The 14,816-nt window shown below is 43.8% G+C and overlaps 1 long non-coding RNA gene and 2 other non-coding genes across 3 annotated transcripts; all 3 read left to right on the plus strand.

Moving 5' to 3' along the window:
- The first annotated feature begins 6,120 nt into the window (after nucleotides 1-6,120).
- On the plus strand, nucleotides 6,121-7,164 carry LOC115806070 (uncharacterized). Its single transcript, XR_004025110.1, has 3 exons — nucleotides 6,121-6,230; nucleotides 6,683-6,757; nucleotides 7,093-7,164. It is a non-coding gene; the product is annotated as an uncharacterized LOC115806070 (long non-coding RNA).
- LOC115806225 (small nucleolar RNA SNORA74) lies at nucleotides 6,810-7,012 on the plus strand. The gene has a single exon (XR_004025128.1). It is a non-coding gene; the product is annotated as a small nucleolar RNA SNORA74 (small nucleolar RNA).
- A 43-nt stretch (nucleotides 7,165-7,207) lies between the features above and the next one.
- LOC115806234 (small nucleolar RNA SNORD63) lies at nucleotides 7,208-7,277 on the plus strand. The gene has a single exon (XR_004025136.1). It is a non-coding gene; the product is annotated as a small nucleolar RNA SNORD63 (small nucleolar RNA).
- Nucleotides 7,278-14,816: the final 7,539 nt, after the last annotated feature.

Genomic DNA, 14,816 nt, shown 5'->3' on the forward strand with positions numbered 1-14,816 from the left:
ACCCACATGTTCATCAGGAACCCTTCAGCTCGATCCTCCAGCTCCCTGCCAGACCACATGTTTCTGTGTCATATCTGTATGCTGTGGGTTCTTCTAGACAGTTTTTTTTTTTTTTTTGTTATTCGTACATTTATCAAGTAGAAACACTGAACTGTTATGTAGTCTCAGATGTTAATCAGTCAGGTCAGCCTTCACAAACATATTTCTCTCCAGCGTGGTCTTGCGTACCAGCCTGATGTGTCGAAGAACTAGATGACGGTGGCCCAGTAGGCTAGTCAAGAATTAAAAAAAAAAAAGTATGACACGTGAGGAGTGTGAATGAGACAGCTGATTTAAAAAGCGGTGAGACATAGATAGGTCATACGGTGTTATTGGTCATAAGGTGTTATTCCAAAGCAGCTGAGGCAGTAGGATTAAGGATCTGTCCTGAGTGTCTGTCATCCGTCACCTGTTTTGTCAGCGTGCGGATCACTGCCAGCCGGTACTACGTTTGCTGTGGAGTGATTCTGTTTGGTTCTCATCACTCTGATGCACTTTACAGACTAAAGAGAGACTGAACCAGGCGCAATGCTTTCATGGTACTCTACTGTATTTGTGGGGTTTTTTGTGTGTGTGTGTGTGTATATATATATATGTGTGTTATTTGTGTGTGTGTGTTTAAGAAGAAATATTAACTTAACAGAAATGAAAACATGTGGTGTCTCCTTATATTTCTATGCATTTGTACATAAAAGAAAACGAATAAAGAAAATAACTTAGATGTCGCATTGCTTGTGTGTTTTTGTACTCTGATTCGACACGCCCTACACATGTCAGATGTTCAGGTCCAATGATTACACAATTTTGTTTTTTTGTTTTTTTTTATAGCCACTATTAAACAGGCTCTATTACAACGTGTTTTTTCTAACTGATTTATGTTGAAATCTAGGGCAAATTAACCAGGCTGGCTCATTTTCAAGGCCTTGAGACTTCCTCCTCCATCTTTGCCCTTTTAAACAGACTATTGTGGCCTACCCTTCAGCTCCACTCAATATCTCCCTCACTCCTACCCTCTGTCTCTCGACAGAGTCACCCCGACTTGTAAACGTTGTCATGGAGATGCTCCCGGTATCACGGAGAATCCCCGCAGCAGAATGGAGAGAGAGAGGGGCTGGGAATATGCAGGTCTGGGGTCTCAGTGGGAAAAGTTCCCTTTATAAGGGCGGAATGACGCCAGCGCTCTTGGGAAAAGCAATAAACTGGTGCCTCTTTGTGTTTAAGTGGCCGGTTGTCAATCACGGCGACGAAAGAAAGTCAATAAACGTATGCGTGTGACATCACTGGAAGCCCGGAGAGGCACAGAATGCAAAGCGTAATGTCAGTGCCTTTGTTTTAAGGGCAACCGTCAGACAGGATGGTGCGCTACAATGGGTAAGCCAGCGTCATAACCGAAAAAGAAAAACTCGCAGTGTGAACATTCATGTTGTTTCTTACTGGGAACGTGACGACTTTTGAAAATGAAGTTTATTTTCTGCCAGAGGTAATCAGAAAAAAACATGCAGTTACAGTGACGAGGACGAGAATGATTTTTCTACCTATGCTTGTGATGTATGTGCTGTGATATATGTGTGGCATCTTAAAAATAAGATTATTACAAACATAGTTTCCTTTTTTAGTAGAATGTTTGTACATTCATAATATTTTATTATGTATATTGATTATAACATCTACTATTAAATTCCTTTTCCTACTTTCAGCTGAGTTCCTCACATATTCTATGGGGGGCATTACACATCTGCATGTAGTTTCCCCAAACTCTGGTCTCAATAGCGACACCTAGTGTATGGCAGGCTACATAACCAGTAATGAAGAACCTCAGATGATGATTTTACGTCTTTACTTTGTCTGAAGAACTTTCATGTCCAACTCAGTTATGCTTAACACTATAAACCACCATGCCTGACAGGATGATATCACTGATCACGTGTTTGCCACTCATGTTTCACAGGTAGAGCAGTATTGTTTAATTACACAGGATGTGTGTTTGAGAGTGTGTGTGCATGTGTGTGTGTGTGTTTTGTTTTAAAATAGCGTCATGATGCATTTTTTAAAAAGCCAAACATATCGTGACTGGCAGCAGTTACCGAAAACATTGTATGTGGACTGGGAGCTATTGACACACAGTACACACTGTAGCAATTACTGATCTCCAACAATGATTTTGGGTTCTCACCTCAGGCGATATTTCCTCATTGTTGACAGTTGCTAAGGTTTTTGTTATGTGAGTGATTTGTCATGCAGGTTGCAAAAGGCAGATTGAACTGTTTGTACTGAACTTTTGACCCACTGGTCATGGAGCTCTGATGTTTTCAAACCTAAGTTTGAGAGCACCTGACTGCTCCTCTGTCTGACTGCTCCTCTATTTGACTACTCCTCTGTCTGACGACTCCTCTGTCTGACTACTCCTCAGTTTGACTACTCCTTAGTTTTACTGCTCCTCAGTTTGACTACTCCTCTGTCTGGTTGCTGCTCCTCAGTTTGACAACTCCTCTGTCTGACTACTCCTCTGACTGCTCCTCTGTCCGACTACTCCTCTGTCAGACTACTCCTCTGTTTGGCTGCTCCTCTGTCTGACTACTCCTCGGTTTCACTACTCCTCTGTTTGACTACTCCTTGTTAAGCATGGAGCCATCTTCAAATCATCTTCCAAATTTCAGATTGGCTGTAGGAATGATCACTAAGTCACTTGAGGACACTGTTTTCCTCTCTTACTGCTGTCTCTCTTTTCGTTTTCTTCGTTACACAACACACTCTGTATTTGTTCCACTCCACTGCCTTTTTGCCATAAATATGATGAAACATGAATATCAGCCTTCGTTTCAGCTTTCAGAGAGCAGACCGTTTCCCCATGTTTGTCTTCCCTTCCATTTGGACCAGTAACCCAGTCCAGTTCAGTCCAGTCCAGTCCAGAGTGACTCTGAGCTCAGGAAGAAGCAGCTCTACCACCACCACACCTTTAACAGAGTAAAGAATAGAAACAGCTCCCAGCACAAATCCGGTTCTTTTAATTACGTGTTACAAAGTCGGTGCCAAGCAAAATGATATGCATTTCTTGCCAAAAAATTTATGTACTTACCTTCTCTCATAAAACATTTTGCAACATGGTTGTATAATCTGGTAGCTATTACCTGACAAAAAAAAAAAAGAATTAATATTTTAAATGTCTGCACAATGTTTTTCCACTACTATGTTACTATAAGCAGTGCACACAAAATATATGTATATCATTTTGGGGGCCACAGAAAAAAAAACCAAAGTATTAAGATTTCAATAAGGAGTTCAGACAGAGAGCTTTATGTTCCTGTTTTTTTTTAAGCGCGGCAGAGGGGACGTGAGAGAGCCTTGTTACATTCACAAACATACTCTGATACATATTATTCCCTCAAATATCAATCAAACGCAATGACAGAGGCTGAGGAGACAGGAGTCTGCACACAAACAGTTTTAAGTCATTATGTAATCAGAGTTGGGCACACTTCGATGGTTTTCCTTTGCCAGCGTTCTCTGTAAGGGTGAGGAGTTGGCCGCAGGGTAATCAAGGCATGTACTGACTAAACAAGAAAACGGTTAAGTAATCGAAAGGTTTTTTCCTTAGAAATAGTCTGGATTATGAAGGAACGGGTCTCCTTTTCACACTGTATAGTTTCAAGAGGATTTATCGAACCACTTAATACCGACAGAGATTAGAGATTTACAGACGAGCACGTTACTACGGGTGCCCTGTGGAATGGAGATTTACCAGAGATTTACTAATATTGATCTCAGTGTGATTTCACTTCTCAGATATTTAACAACACCACTATTACTGCACACTCACAGATCCAGCTCAGTACCCTGGTTTTATTCTGGGATTGCTTGCGGGGAAGCAGAATTTAAAAGCTGAATAAACTGGCCTTCAGTTCTTCCACTTTATAGTGACTGGATGAGTCTGTCTCTCCTGTCATTTTCATTTTGAATCATGTTGCACGGTTTCAGCTGTCATGCAATCAGAAACACATTTTGTTTGGTGGTCTCACTGCCTTGAAGGCAGTGGTTGCAATGCAGTCTCCATCAGTGGACCTCCACTGCTATAACTGTAAATACCATTGATATGGAGCCATTAACACAGGTACACGGGACTAAGCAAGAAATTACGCAATGTGTGGTTATACAGTTAACGAACGTAAAAGTATTCTGTTCTGATTACTTACCAATTTACAATTTACAATTTAGTTATTTGGCAGACGCTTTTTACCAAAGCGACTTACAATTGGTGCATCAGTCGGATTTCTAATACCTTCAACAGAGATCATAATAAGACTGAGCGTCAAATTGCCCTTTCGCATTGCGCCCCTGGAATACTTTTACAAACAGAAATACAAGACAAAGGTTTTTTTTTTTTTGTTGTTTTTTTTTTTTAAAAACCACACATTAGATATACAATTTCTTGAAATATATATATGTGTGTGTGTGTGTGTGTGTATGTATATACACACATGTAAAATTTATTTATTTGCGTAATATAGAGGAAAAAATAATATACCAGTAATCAGAATCAGAATCAGGTTTACTAGCCAAGTATGTTAACACACACAAGGAATTTGGTTCTGGTTATTGGTGTCTCTCTAGCACAACAGGCAATATACAGACAATGTACATATTATTTACAGACTACACAATATACACGCAATATACATAAAGTGTGTGTGGTACTGCAAACAGTAGTAATGTGCATCACGTTTGTTAATGAAACTGTGATGTATGAGTATTTGTAAAATACAGTATTCACAGATGTGAGGCAGGGTCAAATGACTATCTGAAGAAACGAGACTAGCTATGGCATAGCAGATGATGCTGGTCAGCTATTCATGAGGGTGATGGCATGAGGAAAGAAACTGCTCTTGTTTAAGTTCAAATTTCAAGCTCATTTAGAGCCCAGTATTTCTATTTAAAGCCTAAAAGCGCTTTACATGCCCACAGCAAACAAAACAGGATGGCACCCCCTGACTTAATCATCATAGCAGGCAAGGAAAAACTCTCCAAAACCCCAGACGAAACAGGGGAAAAAATTAAGAAATCTTGAGAGGGACCACAGAGCAAAGAGACCCCTTGCTGGCCAGACAGGTGTGCAATAGATGCCGACCCAGTGCTCAGTTACAAGCAATACAATCATAAGGCAGAAACACTAGCAGACAAAATAAAGACAACGAAAGCAGGATGAGGGGGGTAGTGATGAGGAGGAGGAGGCTGACAGGGAGGGATGAAGAGGACAGAGGGGAGTGGGGCACACCTGGGAGGAAGACAGTCACACTCACACTAGGTGTTCATACTCCAGCATATGAGACACACACACACACACAGAGGATGAGGGGGGTAAAGAAGAACATTAGTGGGGTGTCAGGATTTAATAAAGCAAATAAAGAATGTAGTGCATAGATGCGTTAATTATGATTAGTTATCACAGACAGAGGAGAACGGGTTAGTGTGAGAGAACAACACGGACGATTTAATTCTATCGCACTATTTTTAAGCAACAACGCCACACCTAAACATCGCTAGAGGTATATAAGTATCGCTAGAATACTGTGCTAAGTGTCTGGTAGTCCTGGTATACAGGGTTCTGTAGCGGCCGCTGGAGGGGAGGAGTTGAAATAGGTTGTGTCCAGGGTGCGAGGAATCTGTGATGATTTTCCCTACCCGTTTCCTGGTTCTTGAAGAGTACAAGTCCTGGAGGGTGGGCAGGGGAGCACCAGTAATCTAATCTAATCTAATCTAATCTAATAATGACTGTTACGAAAACTATGCAATTAAACTATGCTACTATTGTTGTTGTTGTTGTTATTGTTGTTGGCGACACGTTATTTTGCTTGCTGTCACAATGCTGAAACATATGGACACTGAAAGAAAACTTGACCTGCGACGTTTTCTCGAAAGTCATCGATGCCAAAATTCTAACCTCCGAGGTGCAGCTCTCCAACATCCCTTCATGCATTGCGAGGCCGTCCCCCACTTTAATATTCTATGGTGTGTGGCTATATATACGATGCTTAGCTAAGTTCAGCTCTCTCGCAGTCGCACGCAGGCAGGGTCGGGTCGTGAGTTAGCGCGATTTAAATCAAATGCACGAGGAAAAGCGGGAGCATGTGCTGCTTCCTGCAGCATTTCGCCGGGCAGCTCTGTCCACGTCTGAAGTAACCTGAAATAATGGAAAGGTATTTGTGTGTGCGTGAGCGGGCATCATGCCGTATATTAGCAGTTTAGTGCAGCTCGTGTGAGTTCATGTACCTCTAAGTCAAATGTTTGAACTGATCAACTAGTGTCCCGTGTAGCTTGCCGGCTTAGCCTTATTGTGCGCTGGATATAACGAATCTTAGTCACAACTTCGTGTTTTTGATCAACCTAATTCGACGGTGCAGCGTTTTGCTCTGGTTAGCATGGAAAGTTGAACTGAAATTCTTCTGAAAGCGATGCTAAAGTTAGTCTGTACTTAGGAACACGTGTTCTCCACTTATGTGACCAAACGTTTAACAAACTGCACTACCTTGGGTTTTGGGCTCTAGTTGTATATTTACGTGCCGCTAAAATATAGTCGATCATCATTTATGCATAGTCATGCATGGATTTATGTTCAGAAGCATTGAAAAATGTTTCTTTTTGTCCCCAGATGGCGGTGTTGATGACTGCGTGTGACTGAAAACCGGCGTCTCCATTTATGGACCACACTTTAAGAAAGTCTTGAGTAAGTTCTCTGAATTTTTATTTGTACTGAAAAGTAGGACGTCGCAGGGAAACCCAGCGGTAGTCAGCTGCGCAGGCCTTCCCGTGCCTGACTCGGTGTTACTCTGCTGGAAGAGGAAGGCGCTGCCGTTCCGGCCTGGCTCGGTAGCCGCTGTTTTAGTAGTTGCTGATGCTAAGCTAAGGCAGCGTTTTACCCCTCAGAGAGTGGGCTGTGTCCACGCTTTCTGGAGCAGCCCTAGTGTGGGGGGCGAACAACTCTACCAAAAACTCACATCGCATTTTATAGAGCAATCTCTATTAGTGTCCAGAATCTAACAGTGTGTCTCTGTATCTCAGATTATCCAAGACAGGGACGGTCTCCGAACGAGATTGGAGGAAACGCTGTCCCCACCCTCGCTTGTCCGATGGTAAGGATTGGTTCACTAAGCACACTGTAGATTAGATATTGACTGTGCTGTGATGATCACTTATCAACACATCATTCTTAATGTAATGTGAAGAATTCTCAATCACTGAGCACAGAGTGCTAGACTTACAATACAATAAACTTTTTCCTTAAAAGGGTGTCTGAGATGTCACTGTCCTCTTCCACAGGAAGCATCGAGATAGTTGGCTTTTGAGGAGAGACTGCAGACTGATCACTGTGAGGTATCTATCCATATGTTTCACCTCCAAGAGTTTTCACATCCCCAAGTCGATACCACCACGGCAGAGTCGCTGTCTCTGCTGTGGTGAATTTTTACCCTTGGGACAGTAAACACAGGGCTGGCACAGGTAGATGTTGACTCCAATACGACTATTACCTGACAAGAAGACCTGTGACAGGTTGCTTTAATTGTTTGGTGTAATTTAATAAACATGGTTTAACTGATGAACGTGGAAGCTAACCCCATGTCTCCCGTCCACAGGAGCGCTATGGAGGAGGAAATGTCGGCTGTGCAGTTGAGGACTTGATGTGTGCCTTTGCCCCCCCCCCCCCCCCTTCACAAATGTCTTAAATAAACAAAAATATTTTAAGTCCTTTCTCTTCATGGTCTCTTTCTTTGTGGCGCTTTGGCTGTTTGATATGAAATGTGTGAATGGTCTCCTCTTTAATGAAGAAATATTGGTGAAATTTAAAAACGTGTATATATCGGATTGCCCTGTTTGAGTGAAAGGGATGAGTTCAGTCTTAGAGTCTTGTCACACAGCCTCATCATTCTGATGTGACTATCACAGTGGAAATGATGTTTCATTGTAAACACACACAGAGCCCTCCAAATCTGATAACCAGTGTTTCTCAGAGCTCAAGGAACTGTGTGTTCTACACAGCAGTCTGTATATATACACATATATGTAGACTTATCGAAATGTGATGGTTTGTCATGTTTCTTTTCAGACCATAGCAAACACTTAAATGTTTTTTTGTTGCTGTTTGTTCTTCAACAGGTCTTAGTCATACATCTTTCTTTTCTTTGACATGTGCTGCTCCACTGTTAACAAAATTATGACTTGTCTGTTCACTGTGAAATTAGTGGAAAATTAGAGTAGTATTAGTGGAAACAGTTGTACCGTGTGTAGAATTCTGGAGAATTTATCTTGATATACCTCTCCTTACCTTTACCATTTAATGTTAGGATACAGGCAATGGAGCTGCACCAAAATCAGCATTAAGGGGCGGGGACTGCTACCACGGCTTCTCACTGACCGTAGAATTTAAAAGTAGTGACTCATTTCTCCACTAGAGGGCGCGCGAATTTTACCTGTCGCACTCGCGGATAAACTCCAGCTGTTGAGATGGCGATGGATACGGACTGGTTTCTGATTGGCTACCAAAACTCCACAGCTGTAGTCCCCAGAAGTTTTCCATGGCCAGGGATGCTGACGGACCATTTCGATAGAGGAGGATGAAGCGAGAGAAGTTTAACAGACTATGGACTTTACTTCTTTTTACATCCTGTAGCGTATAATAGTTTTCCAAAAAAGTACAGCGTCGCTTAAACAAAATTTTAGCCCCCTACGTTAATCGCAAAGGTGTTTTAATTCAGGTCGTTTTGCCTTGACGGCGCATGGTTCTACGTACCTGCGACAGCGCGAGACGTGAGTAAGTTTAGTGAAATGTAAACTGTGTTTATGTGGTCACCATTTCCAGACGTCTGACATCCATAGGCTATATAATTTAATGCATGGGACTACGTAACACTCACTACGGTTTGGTGGACTAACTGAATTTTCTCTGTGTGCTGGTAGCGGTGGTAACGATGTTCAGTGAAGGAGGACGTCTTGCCTTAATCACCGGGATATTGCTTGTCGCGCTATCGTGTGAGGCCAGAGGTGAGTAGCCTAATTATGATTTTAACGCTGAACGAATATTCGGAGTGTTTAGCATCTACAGTTTTGACGTGAACGTTTATTCTTTGAATGTAGCGAAAGTCAGTCGTTTTCTGGGCTCGTAGAAACTGATTTAAAGTCATCCTCAGTGAGTCTTGTTGGTGTCAGGAAAGCAGCCACTTGAAAAGAGCTCTCTCTCCTCCCATGTTTAATTCAGAAGAATTATTCTGTAATTTGGTGGACGCCTGTCCTTCGCTGACCCAGAATTAAGGTAAACTTAAAGGTCGAGCGAGTCTGAAAATTCTTTGAATCATGATGAATTTGTTTAGTGAATAGTGAACATTCGTTTTGGTGCATCAGGGAGCGTCCGCGTTATGTGTTTACCGACACAGCACACTAACCACTGGCTTCACATAAAAGCAGCTTTTTGTAGAAAACAATTTTGATCTGTTCAGACTCTTTAAGAGCAAACACGAGGCCCCTTTTCCTGGAACTGGGGTGGAAATTTAGAGGTGCGTAAGTTTGTTTCCCTTGCCAAGTTAAAAAGCAGTTAACATGAGTCACCGCGAGCCCGGTGAGAGGTCCAGCGCTGCAGATTGTGTAAATCAGCAGGAACGTTCGGCTTTATGCTGAAGGCAGCTGTGGACCCTCTCTCGCGCTCCACCACCATCCTGCTGACTGGAGCTGAGCAAAAAAGGAGAAAACAAACCGTTACAAACAAAAAGCCAGCAATGATTATGTTATCACTGTTACGGTCCATTTTTCGCATCTAAGATATGTTTATAGTTACGTTGTACTTTTACCATGCATATTAAAAATTACAACCTTCGTTTATCTCAAGAATTTAAAAAGCTTTCAGCTGGACGTGTTATTTAGTTGTTACTGTGGAACTACATTTATATTTTTTTCTCTTATGTTTATCTTAATTTGGATAAATAGATTCTTAGCAATGTTTGCATTATAAAGCCTCTATTGTTACTATTACACCATCACTGGATTCTGCGAAGTGTTAGATTCACTCGATGGACTTAACGCTTTAAAGCCATAAAACTTAATGGCTAGGATGTGTTCCTCAATCTGGCCTGTTAATACAATGGGTGCATCAGTTAGACCTGCTGACAATCAGTGAGGCTGTAAGAATGCCAGCGTTAACAGGGTGGACGGGTCTTGACCTCTCAGAGCAAACACCGCGCTCCCTTCTGCGTTGACCAGGGCATCTGCTGATTGTTCTTCTCTCACGCTGTTTGGCGAACGCGTCTGCGAACTGGGCCTGCGGTGGCGGCAGTGTACACGGTCTTTGTTGTCCTTGGATTGCTCCTTTCCTTTTTGCCTCGTCAGACTCTTCCCTGGAATGTTGGAGCCCGGAGACTTCTTGCCGTCGTTGCTTTTTCTGTGTGGAGAACGGAGAAGCGTGGCGGGGAGGGCGAGGAAGGTCCATAGCGCAGGACCAGAAACAGCAGATGTGTTTTAATACAGGGATCGTAGCCACATAGAGTAAGTAACATGAGTTAACCCCGCGGTGCTCATTGTTTTAAGGATATTTGTAGTGAAGGATTTGGAATACCAGTGATTAATGTGAGTACGTGTAGTCAGTATTAGTATGACGAGTTCAACTGAGGCTAAGGCGGGACGCGTTATAATCTAAGGAGCGTCTATGAAACATCCGGGCCATTCATTCCTGATGACTCTAATGACATGTGAGGTGAGAGACAGGAGCGTGATACTGGACGCTTTGTTAAACGTGGTGGAGGAATGTGGTTTGTGGAAAGATCAGTCTGTGTAGTCACGGTGCATGGACTCTTCCCAGCTCAGACTCCAACTCAGGCTCCCAGGCTGTGTTCAGGGCAGTGCCGGGCACTGAGACAACAGTGTTCCAGAACCACTCGCCCACACTGCCGAGGCCAGATTAAGTGTGAACACAGACTGCTCAAGGAATGTGTTTCGGTCTATTACTCTCCCTCCTGCAGTTAGACAGTTCCTGCCCGTCTCTCTCTCTCTCCATCTCTGCTGCTGTCTGCGTAGCTTGGACCTAAAAACACATGGACTAAGGCAGTGAAAGTCTATAAAGGGAAGGTCTGAAGTCCTCATGGCGTCACAACTAGCCTGTGTGAGTGGCCGTTTGTTTTTTAAATCAGAGGGAAGCAGACCATACCCAAACTAATAAATAGAGCGCTTTGATTTACACAGACGACTGGCCAGGATACCTCTGTCCCCTGCAAAAAAGCCAAATGTTTAGAGACACATAAACACAAACATCAAAGGCCCGCCTGCAGACGTCAGCCTCTCTGTTTCTCCAACATGCTCCCAAAACTCGATTAGTGGGGAATGAATTCAATGTACACACAGGACGGCATAGTTCACAAAGCTTTGGGTCTATGCACCAGGCTCCTGCTACGCCACAGGTTTCTCTTCATCAGATCCACAAACAACCCTGTGATTGTGAGAAGGTTCAGCTGATGGACGGTTCAGACGTAGGCGGCCTAATGGGAGAAGCTGAGATTAATTGTGAAGATTCCTGTGATAGGTTGTCTTTGTTTGGAGGAACTCAGCGTTATTGTACTGTTAACCTTGTAAGGGAATCGCAGAGCTGTAACATTCTCTTCTGTTTGCTTCTCTCAGCAGGTGTCAGCCTCCCCCAGTTCATTAGGCAGATAATGTCTCTCTGCAGGCACATTGACTTATCACACTGGTGATAATGGAGGTCTCTGCTGGAGCCATTGTGTGTCTGTGGTCTACCACCCCAGCACCAGTATAACAGTCTATCTCCAGTCTGTCTTATCACCTTTGGGATAAAGGGTCCCATTGCTGGGGTGTCTTGTTTATAAACTGGTCTGTTTGCACACTTCATTTGGTCCAGTAACGCTCGCTGTAAAACCAGTGGTAATCAAACCAGACCAGGCCTTTTTTTTTTTTTGGACCATCTGGCCCGCTCTGTCTGGATCATACCTGAATCAAGTAATGAAGAGCCTCAGTGATGAAATGGCTGTTTGTGTCAGGTGTGCTGATGTTGAAATTTAAGACACATGTGGAATGGCTTGTGCGTGCACGTCTGGCTAGAGTTTCAAAGGCCGGATTGTAGAAAAACGCGTTTCGCAAAAAAGCGCCTCATCTCTTATCTGCTTACGTCTTGGGTCGAAATCTGTTTTGGGTTATCGTTTTTTATTTTTGTTGTAGCGTTTCCTGGATGTTTATGTTCGTGCGGGATCTTGATGAGACTACGGTGTTAAAGCGTATCCGTTACCTGGGCGTCACGGCCGCGGACTAATCGTGCCAGCAGACACAAACAGCAGGACCTGTAATCTGAGTCGTGTGTGGGTCTGTGCCCACGTGTCGGAACAGGACTTGGACCTGGTCCTGCTGCCTCAGTCTGCCCGTCCTGCACCTGGTCACAGCGGCAGAGAAGTAGGTAATACTGCGTGAAGATCCCAGAAAGATGGTTTATCTAAACATGAACATGGAAATTTAACTGGTAGAATGAGGTGGATGGTGCGTTTTTTGTTTTTTTTTTTGTTTTGTTTTTGTTTTTGTTTTTTTTTTGTGGGGCTTTATTTTGTGTTTGTTAGTTTGGACTCTCCTTTGGTTTGAGGATGAAAGAGAATAACTGTCGTAATTGAACCGTCTGCCAGAACAATAAGTTACAAGATTTCGAAACTTCAACATCTATCTTAGCATCCATGGTGATTTCAAAGGGAGTTCACTAATGCTGCAATTTATATTTTTCTTTCCCTTTTTTAGTCAAGGAAAGGATTTTTTGGCAGAAATGATTGTGTGTGGGTGTATCTATATATGTGTGTGTGTGCGCGTGTGTGTGCGTGTGTGTATGCATGTGAGTGTGTGTGTGTGTGTGTTTTCTGGCACTGTAAACGCAAGCTAGTTAACCAGCATGTTTGAATGGGAAATGGTATAGTTATTCAATTTGAACATGATGTTCATCATGGCAGATCTCACTTTCTCTCTCTCTCTCTCTCTCTCTCTCTCTCTGTGTGTTTGTGTGTGTGTGGTCAGAGAACACACACAAACACGCGTACACACACACACACCAGCATCTTAATGTCAGCCCCTCAGAAGTCTACATGCCGTCAGTCTCGCAGCCTGGCGTTCTGTCTTACCCTATATTTTCTTTTTAATCCCAGATGGAGACCAGAAATGCTTCCCCTTTATTTTTGTTTTGAAAATCGCAAGCCTCGTCTTTGTAGCCGTGATCTATGTTAAACACGCTCGCGCTGCTACGAAGGACGTCGCTTTTTGTGGGTGAAAAGCCAGTTTACGTAAACAAGGCAGTTAATGAGACGCATTTGGTCGTGCCGGATTGCTTTGGCACATAGCGTTTTGAAAAGTGTTGGTATTTATAGACCAGGCTTTAAAACACAAAAGGAAAGCGGCAGGCCTTTGAAACGTGTTTTTATCGGGGCTTAGCGGAGGCCTGCAGTGGTGAACGTCTCTGTAGAGTTCAGCGGTGTGTCACAGTCTCTGTGTGTGTGTGTGTCTATGTGCTTTGTCTGTGTGACCAGGCAACAAGGAGCTGTTTGCACAGGTGGGAGATGGCACCTTTTGCACTGACTGACAGACTGAGAGCTGTAGCGCTCCATTGTTCAGCTCTTTCCAGTGGACTGAGCCTGTCAGAGGAGTGTCCTGGTACAAGACCGGGCCCGGCATTCGTCATGTATAATTTGTTCTGTATGGGAGGCAAAACCCCTTCAGTGGGAGAGGCTTTGTGCGAGTCTCTTTATCTTCCATTTAAAGTAAGGGATTACACCGCGTTTAACTGGAGGAATTACAGGTGTCCTGTCAAATCAGCACCACCCCTGACAGCGTCAACTGTGAAAGAGGCGCTTTTTTGCTTTTAGAGCGCCTCTAGAAAAGAGCGCCGAATATCCCGTTCCGTGCCTTCGTCCAATTGACTAAGGGGTGTGGAGGCCTTTTTTTCTTTAGGCTCCTGCGGTTTTTTTCAGAGCACCGACATTCCTGGCCTTTAGAACCTGTGGCTCAACAGAAGGGCCTCCTTAATGGCTTTTGTTCTCCGGATCTCTGCCATTCACCGGCGACTTGGGCCCACTTTTCTTCGGTTCATTGCCGAAGGTCAAAGACTTAGGAGTAGGCAAAGCGCCAAAAAACATGAACTTTAACAAGTGACCCCCGAAGACCAACAGCCTAAGAATGACTGCATGTCATATATCCTGGTGAGAAAGAGCAAGAGAGAGCGAGAGCGAGAGAGAGAGAGAGAGAGCGAGAGCGAGAGAGAGAGAGAGAGAGAGAGAGAAAGGGGAGAGAGGGGAGCTTTTGTTTTGAGGGTTGCAATGTTTGTAAAGAGGAGCACAGAGACACTCCGATCACTATCAGTAGCCTCCCGCTGTAGCTGTGTGCCGTCTTGTCTAGATCTCTTGTGCAAGCAGCCCCTTGTCTCAGCTCTGGCACGCAACCGTTGTCAGCGACAGAGCGGTAGCTGCAGTAGCCTCCTCTGCAAAGACAGAGCTGAACATGCAAACGTTTCAGCAGAGCGAGAGCGAACGGAGCGCCCGCCAAAAGCGGGATTAGAAAGCTTGCGTGTGATAGCTGTCGGACGGGCTTTTGACACAAAGGCCGCGTTAAACAAGGCAGGTGCTCATTAGCGTGCAGGAGCCCAGGTTATACAACGTTCTCCTGAAACCCCCGTGGAGCTGTGGTTCTGTTTATGAGGGCAAGTTTGGCACAACGTTCGCCTCTCCCTGTGGTCTGAACCGCTGGTGGTCCTGCACACCGGGAGGAAACAT

The sequence above is a fragment of the Chanos chanos genome, chromosome 2, assembly GCF_902362185.1.
Source record: "Chanos chanos chromosome 2, fChaCha1.1, whole genome shotgun sequence".
Classification (NCBI taxonomy): Eukaryota; Metazoa; Chordata; class Actinopteri; order Gonorynchiformes; family Chanidae; genus Chanos; species Chanos chanos.